Source organism: Suricata suricatta, chromosome 5 (assembly GCF_006229205.1).
Source record: "Suricata suricatta isolate VVHF042 chromosome 5, meerkat_22Aug2017_6uvM2_HiC, whole genome shotgun sequence".
Classification (NCBI taxonomy): domain Eukaryota; kingdom Metazoa; phylum Chordata; class Mammalia; order Carnivora; family Herpestidae; genus Suricata; species Suricata suricatta.
The window spans coordinates 121164385-121178209 of NC_043704.1; the positions used below are offsets into that span (position 1 = coordinate 121164385).

Consider the following 13825-nt stretch of genomic DNA (forward strand, 5'->3'; position numbering starts at 1 on the left):
GAAATGCTCAGGGAGTTCTGTAAGGTGGAGTGAAAGGAAGCTAGACAGTAACTCAAATCTGTATGGAGAAATAAAGATCTCAATAAAGGGATACATGGGAAATTAAAAAATCTAGTGTTATTGTAACAGTGGTTTGTAATTGCACATTTTGTTTCCTACCTAAATTAAGAGACTGATATATTTGAAGAAAAAAACTTCATTTGTTTAAAAGCTAGTATTACTATAACTTTGGTTTGTAATTCCAAATCACGTTTTCTATATAATTTAAGAGACAAATGCACTTAAATGAATTATAAGCTTATGTTCTGGGGCACACACTGTATGAAGGGGTAACTTGTGACATCAACAACCAAAAGGGCTGGGGAACTGATGTTTAAAGGAGCAGAGATTTTGTACGCCATTGAAGTTACACTGGTGTAAATTCAAATTGAAGTGTTTTAACTTTCAGATGTCAAGTGTAATCCCTACAGTAATGACAAAGAAAATAGTTATAGAAAATACCCAAAAGGAAATGAGAAGGAATTTAAAAATTCCACTACAAAAAATCAACTAAACACAAAAGACGACAGTAATGAAGGAAAAAGCGGGGGGTGGGGGGGCGGTTTATCATTTAGGAAACAAACAGCACTATGACAGAAGTGCCTCCTTATCAGAAATTACTTTAACTATAAACCTTTTTAACTCCCCAATCAAAAGACAGAGATTGGCAGATGGAAAAAATACTTTAGATCCAAAGACAAAAATAAAGTGAAAAATGAAAGGTTGGAAAAAGATACTTTATGCAAATAATCAAAATATAGGAGAGCTTGTACTATTATCAGGCAATATAGAATTTAAAACAAAAAGAGTTACAAGAGACAAAGAAAGGCACTATAGAATAATAAAGAGGACAATCCAACAAGAAGATAGAACAATTATAAATATACATAAAGCAGCTATTAACAAACATAAAGGAAGAAACTGACAGTGATACAATAATAGTAAGGGACTTTAACACCCCTCTTATATCAATGGAGAGATCACCCATCAGAAAATCAACAGTGAAACAGTAGCTATGAATGACACTTTAGACCAGATGGATCTAACAGATCTATTTGAAACATTCCATCCTAAAACCATGGAATACACATTCTTTTCCAGTACACATGAAACATTCTCCAGAGTACACCACTTATTAAGCCACAAACAAGTCTCAACAAATTCAAAAAGATTGGAGGCATACCATGCATCTTTTCTGACTACAACACTGTGAAACTAGAAATCAACCACAAGAAAAGGTCTGGAAAGAATACAAATGCCTGGAGGTTGAATAACCTGCTACTAAACAATGAATGGGTCAACCAGGAAATTGAGGAGGAAATCAAAAAATACATGGCCAAATGAAAATGAAAACATTATAGTCCAAAATCTTAGGCTGCAACAAAAATTATTCTTCTAACAGAGAAGATTATAGCAATACAAGTCTACCTCAAGAAACAAGAAAAAATACTGAATAAACAACTAACCTTATACCTAAAGCAGCTAGAAAAAGAATTGAAAAAGGCCAAAATTAGTAGAAGGAAGGAAATAATATAGATTACAAGAGAAATGGGTAAAATAGAAACTAAAAAATAAAATAGTAGAACAGATCAAGGAAACCAGGAACTGGTTCTCCCAACAAATCAACAAAATTGATAATCCTCTAGCCAGACTCAAAAAAAAAAAAAAAAAAAAAAAGAGAGAGAGAGAGAGAAGAAGAAGAAGAAGGAAGAAAGAGGAGAAATAGCACCACAGAAATACAAAGATACTTGTCTTTTTTAAGGGATTATTATGAAAAATTATATGCCAACAAATTGGACAACCTAGAAGAAATAGATAAATTCCTAGAAACATAACCTCCCAATACTGAATCAGGAAGAAGTAAAAAATTTGAACAGACCAATTATTAGCAATGAAATTGAATAATTAAAAAAAAAAAAAAACCCTCCAACAAAGACCAGGACCAGACAGTTTCACAGGAGAATTCCACCAAACATTTGAAGAAGAGTTAATAACTTCATCTCAAACTATTGTAAAATCTAAAAGAAGGAAAGCTTCTAAATTCATTCTGTGAGGCCAGCCTTACCCTGATACAAAAGCCAGATAAAGACACCACCAAAAGAGAAAATTACAGGCCAATATCTCTGATAAGCATAAATGCAAAAATCCTCCCCCAAATATTGGCAAACTGAATTCAACAATTCATTTAGAAAAACATTCACCACAGTCAAGTGGGATTTATTCCTCGGATGCAAGGCTGGTTCAGTATTCACAAACCAATGATGTGACACACCACATCAACAAGAGAAAGGATAAAAACCCTATCATTTCATCGGATGGAAGAAAGCCACCTGACAAAGTACAATATCCATTCATGATAAAAACCCTCAACAAAGGAGGTTTTGAGGGAACATACCTCTATATAATAAAGGCCCTACGTGAAAAAAACCCCAACTGACATCACACTCAAAAACTAAGAACTTTTCCCCTAAGATCAAGAAAAAGACAACAATGTCCACTGTCATCACTTTTATTCAGCACAGTACTCTAAGTCCTGGCCACAGCAATCAGACAACAGAAAGAAATAAAAGGCATCCAAATTAGTAAGGAAGAAGTAAAACTTTCACTACTTGCCAATGACATAATATATCTAGAAAACCCTAAAGATTCCACCAAAAAACTACAACTGATAAATGAATTCAGTAAGTTTGCAGGATACTAAATCAATATAAAGAAATCTGTTACATTCCTATACACTAATAATGAAGCAGAAGAAAGAGATAGTAAGAAAACAATCCGATTTACAGTTGTACCAAAAATAATGAAATGCTTAGGAATAAACTTAACCACAGAGGTGAAACTATAAAACACTGATAAAAGAAATTGAAGACAACATAAAAAAATGGACAGATATTCCATGCTCATGGGTTGGGAGAACAAATATTATTAAAATGTATGTATTACCAAAGCAATCTGAACACTTAGTTCAATCCCTCCAAGTTTTCACAGAACTAGAACAAACAATCCTAAAATTTGTATGAAACCACAGAAGACCCCAAACTGCCAAAGCAATCTTGAAAAAGAAGAAGAAAGCTGGAAGTATCACAATTCCAGATTTCAAGAAATAGTATAAAGCTGTAATAATCAAAATAGTATGGTACTGGCACTAACAAGAGACACATGGGTCAATGGAACAGAATAGAGAGGCCAGAAATAAACCCAAATTAAATGGTCAATTAATCTTCAATCCTTCAAATGCAAGGAGAGAAAGTCTCTTCAACAAATGGTGATGGGAAAAGTGGAGAGCCACGTACAAAAGAATGAAACCAGACCACTTTCTTATACCATAAACAAAAATAAAATCAAAATGGATTAAAGACCTAAATGTGAGAGGGGTAAAACCATAAAATTCCTAGAGGAGAGCACAGGCAGTAATTTCTCTGACACTGGGGGTAGTAACAACATTTTTCTACATATGTCTCGTACAGCAAAGCAGTAGAAGTTATAGCCAGAGCAATTAGGCAAGAAAAAGGAACAAAACACATCCAAATTGATAAGGAAAATGTAAAATTATCTGTTTGCAAATGATATGATCTTGTATGTAGAAACTCCTAAAAATTCCATACACACCCACACCCTCCACACCCACACACACATACACAGTCTTTAGAAAAAATGAATTCAGTGTAGCAGAATACAAAGTCAACATACAAAATTCAATTATATCTATACACTAATAATGAACAATGTGAAAGGTAAATTACAAAAACAATTCCATTTATAATAGTATCAAAAAATTAAGATACCTTGGAATTATCTTAGCCAAGAAGGTGAAAGACTTACTTGTACAATGAAAACTACAATACACTTGCTGAAGGAATTTATAAATAAGTGGAAACATTCCATGATCATGGATTGAGAAGTTATTGTTAAAAGTAACTTAGGTTAAAATTTTTAACCTACTGTTAAAAAGTCAGTACTATCCAAAGAGATCTACAGTCCCATGCATTCTCTACCAAAATCCTAATGATATTTTGCAGAAATAGAAAAACCCATCCTAAGATTCTTATGAAATCTCAAGAAACCCCAAATAGCAAAGTAACCTTTAAGAGCAAAACAAAACTGGAGAGCTCACACTTCCTGATTTCAAACTTAACTACGGTGCTGCAATAATCAAAACAATGTGGTGCTGGTATAGACAGACATATATACTATATAGACCAATGGAGTAGAATAAAGAGCCCAGAAATGAACCCTTGCGTATAGGGTCAAATGATTTTTGACAAGAATGCCAATATCATTCAATTGTGAAAAGTTAGTCATTTCACCAAATGGTACTGGGAAAACTGGACATCTGCATGCAAAAGAATGAAGTTGAACCCTTACCTAACACCATATACAAAAATGAACTCAAAATGGATCTAAGACCTAAATATTAGAAAAAGAATAAATCTCTCAAAAGAAAACATAGGATAAAAGCCTAACCACAATGGATTTCACTGTGATTTTTTGAATGTGACATCAAAGGCATAGGTAACCAAAGAAAAAATAGACCAGTTGGACTTTGTAACAATCTTAAAATTTTGTGCATCAAAAGACACTAACAAGAGTAAAAAGACAACCCATAGAATGGGAGAAAATATTTGCAAATTGTGTATCTAATAAGAAATTAATATCTAGAAAAATAGAGAACTCCTAAAACCTAATAGAAAACAAATGACCCATTAAAAAATGGACAAAGGAGTTGAATAGATATTCTTCCAAAGAAGATACACAAATGACAAAGAAGCTCATGATAAGATGCTCAACATCACTAATCATTAGGAAAATACAAATTAAAACTATAATAAGATTCTATCTCATACCCATTAGGATGGCTACTATCAAAATAAACAAAACAGAACACAATTGTTGGTTAGGATGTGGAGAAATTGGAACCCTTGTGCACTGTTGATAGGAATGTAAAATGGTACGGCCATTGTGGAAAACAGTATGACAGTTCCTCAAAAAGTTGAAATTGAATTTCCATATGATCCAGTAATTCTACTTCTGGCTATCTACCCAAAATAATTGAAAGCAGTGTCTCAAAGAGACATTTGTACACCCTTGTTCATAGCAGTATTATTCACAGTAGCTGAAATGTGGAAGCAACCCAAGCATCTATTGACAGATTAATGTGGTATATGCATACAAAGGACTGTTATTCACCCTCAAAAGAAAGGAAATTCTGTAATATGCTGTAACATGAATAAATGAATCCTGAAGACATGTATACTAAGTGAAAGAAGTCAATCAGAAAAAGACAAATACTGTATGTATTACATTTGCAGGAAAAACTGAGAGTAGTCAAGTGCATAGAGATAGATGGTAGAATGGTGATTTCCAGGGGCTGGAAGAGGGGGAGATGGGGAAATAATATTTAGTGGGCATAGAGTTTCAGTTTTACAAGATGAAAAGAGCTATGGAGATGGATAGTGGTGATGATTGGACAACATTATGAATGTATTTGATATCACTGAACTATTAAAAATTGGGGCACCTGGGTGGCTCAGTCAGTTGAGTGTTTGACTTCAGCTCAGGTCATGATCTCACGGTTCCTGTGTTCGAGCCCCAAGTCAGGCTCTGTGCTGACAGCTCAGAGCCTGGAGCTTGCTTCTGATTCTGCCCCTCACCTGCTCATGATCTGTCTCTATCAAAAACAAATGTTAAAAAATTTTTTGAGGTATTAAAAATGGTTTAAAGTTATTCCAAGAAATAGAAATGGAAGAAAGACTTCTGACTCACCCTATGAAGCAAATATCACCTTGATACCCAAACCAGACAGAGACCCAACCAAAAAAGAGAACTACAGGCCAATATCCCAAATGAATACAGATGCAAAAATACTCAATAAGATACTAGCAAATTGAATTCAGCAGCACATAAAAAGAATTATCCATCATGATCAAGTGGGATTAATTCCTGGGTTATAGGGATGGTTCAATATTCGCAAATCCATCAATGTGATACACACATTAACAAAAGAAAAGATAAAAACCATATGATCCTGTCGATCAAAGCATTTGACAAAAGACAGCATTTCCTCTTAATAAAAACCCTAAAAAAAATGGGATAGAAGGAACTTACTTAAACATTATTAAAGCAATCTATGAAAAGCCCACAGCTAATATCATCCACAGTGGGGAAAAACTGGGAGCTTTCCCCCTGAGATCAGGAACACGACAGGGATGTCCACTCTCACCACTGTTGTTTAACATAGTGCTGGAAGTCCTAGCATCAGCAGTCAGACAACAGAAGGAAATAAGAGGCATCAGGATTGGCAAAGATGAAGTCTTTCACTTTTCACAGGTGACATGATACTCTATGCGGAAAACCTGACCGACTCCACCAGAAGCCTTCTAGAACTGATTCATGAATTCAGCAAAGTCGCAGGGTACAAAATCAATGTACAGAAATCGGTTGCAGTTTTATACACCAAAAATGAAACAACAGAAAGAGAAATCAGGAAACTCATCCCATTCACAATTGTACAAAAACCCATAAAATACCTAGGAATAAACCTAACCAAAGATGTAAAAGACCAGTATGATGAAAACTATAGAAAGCTTATGAAAAAATTGAAGAAGACACAAAGAAATGGAAAAACATTCCATGCTCATGGATCAGAAGAGTAAACATTGTTAAAGTGTCATTATTACCCAAAGCAATCTACACATTCAACGCAATTCCAATCAAAATGGCACCAGCATTCTTCACAAAGCTAGAACAAATTATCTTAAAATTCATATGGAACCACAAAAGACCCCGAATAGCCAAAGTAATATTGAAGAAAACCAAAACGGGAGGCATCACAATCCCAGACTTTAGCCTCTACTACAAAGCTGTCATCATCAAGACAGTATGGTTTTGGCACAAAAACAGACACATAGACCAATGGAATAGAATAGAGAACCCAGAACTGGACTGGACCCACAAGTGTATGGCCAATTAATCTTTGACAAAGCAGGAAAGAGTATCCGATGGAAAAAAGACAGCCTCTTTAGCAGATGGTGCTGGGAGAGCTGGACAGCAACATGCAGAAGAATGAAACTGGACCACTTTCTTACACCATACACAAAAATAAACTCAAAACGGATAAAAGACCTGAATGTGACACAGGAAACCATCAAAATCCTAGAGGAGAAAGCAGGTAATAGCCTCCTTGACCTCAATCGCAGCAATTTCCTACTGGACACATCCCTAAAGGCAAGGGAATCAAGAACAAAAATGAACTACTGGGACCTCATCAAGATAACAAGCTTCTGCACCACAAAGGAAACATCAAAAAAACTAATAGGCAACTAACAGAATGGGAAAAGATAGTGGCAAATGGCATATCAGTTTAAAGGGTTAGTATCCAAAATCTACAAGGAACTCACCAAACTCCATACCCGAAAAATGAATAATCCAGTGAAGAAATGGGCAGAAGACTTGAACAGATACTTCTCCAAAGAAGACAACCAGATGGCCAACAGGCACATGAAACGATCGATGCTCAGCATCACTCATCATCAGGGAAATACAAACCAAAACCACGTTGAGATACCACCTCACGCTGGTCAGAGTGGCTAAAATGAAGAAATCAAGAGACTATAGATCCTGGCAAGGATGTGGAGAGATGGGCACCCTCCTACACTGTTGGTAGAAATGTAAGCTGGTACAGCCACTCTGGAAAACTGTGTGGAGCTTCCTCAAAAAAATGAGTAGAATTCCCCTATGATCCAGCAATAGCACTGCTGGGGATCTACCCAAGAGATACAGAAGTGCTGAAGCATAGGGGCACATGTACCCCAGTGTTCATAGTGGCACTTTCAACAATAGCCAAATCATGGAAAGAGCCTAAATGTCCATCAACAGATGAATGGATCAAGAAGATGTAGTATATATATATATATATACACAATGGAATACTACATGGCAATGAGAAAAGATGAAATCTGGCCATGTAACAAAATGAATGGACCTAGAGGGAGTCATGCTTAGTGAAATAAGTCAGGCAGAGGAGGACAAATACCATATGTTTTCACTCATAGGGTCTAACAGGAGAAATCTAATAGGAGCCCATGGGAATAGGAAAGCAGCGGGGGGGTGCAAAGAGGTGGGGAGAGTGAGTGAGTGAGGCAAATCATGAGAGACTTTTGAATGCTGAGCACAAACTGAGGGCTGAAGAGGGAGGGGGTAAGGGGAAGGGGGTGATGGTCATAGGGAGGGACACTTGTGGGGAAGAGCACTGGGTGTTATATGGAAACCAACTTGGTAATAAACTATATAAAAATGGTTTATGAAGGCAAATTTTGTTATGTGTATTTTACCACAATTAAGAAAACCTGTCCCCCTCCATACATCCATAAATTAAGTAATTAGTAATTTCAATGGTGAATTCCACCAAACATTTAAGGAAGAAATACTAGTTGTATATGATCTCTTCCAGAAAATTAAAGAGGAGAGACTACTTCACAACTCCATCTATGAGGCCAGTACTACCCAAAACCAAGCAAAACCATCACAAGAAAAGAAAGCTATATGTTAATATCCCTCATGAACATAAATCAAAATCCTAAATGAAATATTTCTAAAATATCTAACAGTACATATACAGGATAATATATCAGTGCCAACCACATCTCTTGACTGTCCCACAGATGCACGCTTAGTTTAACACCCAAAATTGATTTTATGGGTGTTTATAATGTAATCAATTATATTATAAAAATGTAACACGATTCATTACATTAACAAACTAAAAAGGGGGGCAATTGGGTGGCTAAGTTGGTTAAACAGCCGAATTCAGCTCAGGTCATGATCTCACAGTTCGTGGGTTCGAGCCCTACGTCTGACTCTGTGCTAACAGCTGGGAGCCTGGAGCTTGCTTCAGATTCTGTCTCCCTCTCTCTATATACCTCTTCTGCTCACTCTCTCTCTCTCTCTCTCTCTCTTAAAAAATAAACACACACACAAAAAAATTTTTTTAAAGCAAACTAAAAAGGAAAAAAAATATGTGATTATCTCTATAAAGACAGTTGTCAAAAGCCAACATCCACCCCTAATATTAAAAACAAAAAAAGCAAACAGATACAAAACACCTACAATTAACATCTTAATGGTGAAAGGCTAAACCTTTTATTCTTAAGAACAGGAACAAGAGAAGGATCTCCATTCTTGCCACTCTGTTCAACATTGTCCTGGAAGTTCTGGCCAAAACAATAAGGCAGGAAAAAGAAATAAAATGTAAAGGCAATGCAGAAGAGAAAGGATAATTAAAAAAAAAAAATGGTGCTGAAACAATTGGATACTCATAATATGCAAAAAAGAAAAAAAGGCACTTAAATTCATAGCTCACACCATGTGCAAAAAGTAACTCAAAATGTATCCTAATCTTTAATGTAAAGCCTAAAAGTATAAAATTTCTAGAAGATAACACAGGAGAAAAATCTTTGTGACCTTAGGATAAGACTTCTCAAAGGTTGGGATGCCCGGGTGGCTCAGTCGATTGAGCGTCCGGCTTTGGCTCAGGTCATGATCTCATAGTTTGTGGGTTCGAGCCCCACATCATGCTCTGTGCTGACAGCTAGCTCAGAGCCTGGAGCCTGCTTCAGATTCTGTATCTCCCTCTCTCTCTGACCCTCCCCTGCTCGCGCTGTCTCTCTCTGTCTCTCAAAAAATAAATTAAAAAACATTAAAAAATTTTTTTAAAAAGACTTCTCAGATGAGGCCCTGCAAAAAGCATAATCCAAATAGAATTTTTAAATGTATAAATTAGACTTTATTAAAATTAAAATCTTCTGTTCTTCAGAAGTCACTATGAGAAGAAAAGACAAGGCATAGACTGGGAGAAAAGATTTGTAAAGCCTATATCTGATAAAAGATTACACCCTCAATATATAAGGACCACTTAATTCAGCAATTTAAAAAAACAATAAGAAAAACAGCGAAAATATTTGAACAGACTCTTCACCAAAGAAGATAAAGGGATGGCAAATAAGCATATGGAGAGATGCTCAGTTGAATAAAGGAAATGCAGAATGAGACCACAAATAAGAGATACCACTGCCCCATACTAGAATGGCTAGAATGGAAAAGGCTAACTTAGACTTATAGTCAAAGATGTGGAGAAATTGCAATTTGCACACACTGCTGGCAGAAACATGAATATGCAATGGCTATGGAAAACAGCTTGACAATTTCTTACAAGTTAAATGTTTACCTGCCATATGATTCAGCTATTCCATTCCTAGGTATTTACCCAAGAGAAATTAAAGCTTACGCTCATGCAAAGACTCATGCACAAATGCTCAGAGCAGCTTTAATCACAATAGCCCCAAACTGCAAACAATCCAAGCTTCCATCAACACGTGAATAAACAGATGGTGGTTTACCCACACAGTGGAATAGTACTCGGCAACAAAGAGGAAGGAACCCAAAACATAGATGAATCTCAAAATAATTATGCTGAAAGAAGCCAGATCAGAAAAGAGACATATTTTATTCTGTATGTAAAAAGTTGTAGAACTTACAAACTAATCTACAGTGACAACAGATAGATTAGTAGTTGGGGGTAGGGGCGTGGCATGGGGCGGGAGGGAAGGATTACCAAATGGCACAAGGAGGGGCACCTGGGTGGCTCAGTTGGTTAAGCGCCCGACTTCAGCTCAGGCCATGATCTCGCGGTTGGTGGGTTCGTGCCCCATGTCGGGCTCTGTGCTGACAGCTCAGAGCCTGGAGCCTGCTTCCAATTTTGTGTCTCCCTTGCTTTCTGCCCCTCCCCCACTCATGCTTGCTCTCCCTCTCCCTCCCTCTCTGTCAAAACATAAACATTTAAAAATATTTTTTAAATAGCACAGGGAAAACATTAGGGGATGATACTGTGTTCATTATCTTGATTGTTGTATTGGTTTCTTGGGTGTATACATGTTAAAACTTACTAAATTATATCCTTTAAATATATTTGGGTTATTGTTTGTCAATTATACCTCCATGAAAAATACCAAACTTAAAAAAAAAAAAGATTCCACAAGGCTGCTTCAGTTATATATAAAATGTGATACATTCTGTAGGACATAAGACCTAATTTATTTAACAAATAAACAGTGAGAAAGAAGAAATTGGAAAATGTACAATTCAAGAGATTTAAGACACACATGAAACAATACCATGTGTGGACCTTATTTGAATCCTGATTCAAGTCAACTATAAAATGATATTCATGCAAGAGTTGGGGAAATCTGAAGACTGACCAACTGGTTGGTAGATGTATTAAAGAATGATTAATTTTTAAGGTCAATAATTGCTTTTGTATTAAAATAAAAGTGTCCTTATCTCTCAGAAAGAAAGTTTATATTCTTGGTCTAGCAATTCTACTTCACAAAATTTATCCTAAATCAAGTATGTTGGGGGAAAAGAACATTTCTATTTGGAAGTAAGAAGAAAGTTATTTCCCTGTAAACCTTAAAACAGTGTGTGGAATAATGTTCTTTTTAGGATATATACCCTCTGCTTGACTTGATATAAACACCTGTTTGACTCTTGGCCACTAAGTGGCTTTTCCCGCCAACCTTGACTCATCAGGGACACCCGCTGGCTTCATGGGTGTTGTCTTTGCTGTGAGGCTTATCGGGGTAGAGGATGCGGTCTGCACTGTAGAATCTGTTGCTCCACAGACAGGCATCTTCACCTGTACTGTTTCGGGGACATAAGCATCCCTAGATGTAGCTGCGGACTCTCTTTGCTGCACGGGAAGGCAGGCTCTGGCGTGGCCCCGCGAGGTGTCAGTGTTCCTGCTCTCCCAAGATCATGCTAACCACAGAATGCGTGGATAATCAATCCTGGGCACATTATATATCTATATTAGATATTATTTCTATCAATCAGGGTATTTGTAAGTGGAGGGTCCTTGGTTATGAATGACCTCAAGCACTTTCTTTCCTTTATTCTCAGTCATTCTTCTATGGAAAGTACTTGGTCACTTTTGAAAGTTCAGAATAGAGCCCCCTGCTTGTGTCTTTGAATGTTATACATTGGGTTGACACCTTTCAACATCCCAAAGATATTTACTGCGTCTTCTCCAGACCAGTCACTGGAAATGGAGTTGATTAAAGTGCAGCCCACGCCCAACAGGAATGCAGGAGTAGCCTAGGTCACCTGAGGAAGTTTACCTCTGTAGGACTGGACTGTCTGCCTCCCTTAGACAGTGAGACGTGTGGTAGCAGGTGACTGGAGCACGGGGTACAAAGGAAGGGCACTTCCCACCTGGCAGCTGGGGGAGGCCTCTTGGGGGCGTGCACCCAAGGCTAGGGGAATGTGGGAGACACAGTTTAGGGGGCATTATGGATAGAGCCCGCAGTATGGGTACACAGCGGTGGAAGAGAGCCACATTCCAGCATATGGGAGGGAGAGGAGGCTGATAAAGCAGGGAGGACCCGGGTCTTGGAGAAGGGAACTTTCCTGCCACCATGAGGGGTATGTGCTGTGCATTTCCTTTCTCTGTTCAGTCAGGCATCATCTCCTACCATATCCCCAGTCACTGGCGGCAGCTGCCGAAAGCCAGCAAATCTATGCGCCATGCCATAACCCGACCCCGTCATCTCTCCCGGGACATATATTTAAACAGTGCCTTCTCCCTCAATCAGAATCAGCTCACGATTAAAGCTGGATGAAAATCTGGCCCCACAGCTGACTTTCTTTTTTCACAAAGAAAACTGAACGTCCCTTCTGTTGGTGTATTTTCGCTAAGACAACTCACAACTGTAATTCGATACTGCATGCATATAAATTGGATTAAACCAGCTAAACATTTGTTTGGTACCTTTAAGGAGAAATGATACAACGTCTCTAACAGCTTTCTGCTTGGAGCTCTTTCCCTTCTCATAAGTGTCCCTTCTCCAAGCTGCAACTGTCCTTCCTTTGTGTCCTTCTTCCTGCTTCTCCCCAAACAACAAACCTCACAAACAAAAAGAGGCACTACAGCAAAACTTCTTTCTCTAGTCCTGTGATAACACCCCGCTTCATGGTGAAAAAAATGATCCATTAGATGAAACTTGGATCTGTGGATTTTCATTGTTAATACACCAATAGTCATACGAGCCCAAAGGAGAAAATGTTGAACCAGCTGGTATATCACATTCTGTTACTTGAGAGCATGTTTGGGAACGAGATATAGGCTAGTATGAATACACGAGGCCGGTGGACATTTGTGTTTATAGTGTGGTCCTTTAACTATAGGTACTTCCTGCTTTGTACCGCAAGCTGTGTGGGGCTCCCACAGCGAAGATTCTCAGAGCCTTGATGGATGAATTTGAGTAGTGGGGGTGACTGGTTTTAAAAAGTTCATTTGGGATTTTTATTCTTAGTTTGCTGATTTTTGACAGAAATTATGCAGCCCGACATATGACTAGTCGACGCTATCAGACATACCTACAGCATTCATTGAATATATTAAGAATCCGAGCCTGCATTTCTTTTGAGATGTTGGACGTATTCCCAGATGTAAGTTGTTGTTTTCCCAACATGTAGTCACAAACTTACTAATGGAGGTTGAATTAAATTTAAATCCTGTTTTCTTTTACTTAGAAGGTTTATTTCTAGGCAATAGGATTTGGCTGTTGGCCTGTATTTCCTATATTTCAATAACAGTCACTTGTGTGTCTTTTTTCAAATCAAAGTTTCTTTCAGCTTAATTAAACTCACTCATTTAGCGACTGTTCACCTGTTTAACAGATGTACATCTTCCTCACTATTGGCCAGGTAGTAAGTGCAATACATGGGTTCATTT

The 13825-nt window shown here is 37.4% G+C and overlaps 1 protein-coding gene across 5 annotated transcripts in view; it reads left to right on the forward strand.

The window, feature by feature from the left end:
- NMNAT3 (nicotinamide nucleotide adenylyltransferase 3) overlaps positions 1 to 13825 on the forward strand; it is a 127128-nt gene that overhangs the window by 72228 nt on the left and 41075 nt on the right. The gene's annotated exons all lie outside the window — the stretch shown is intronic.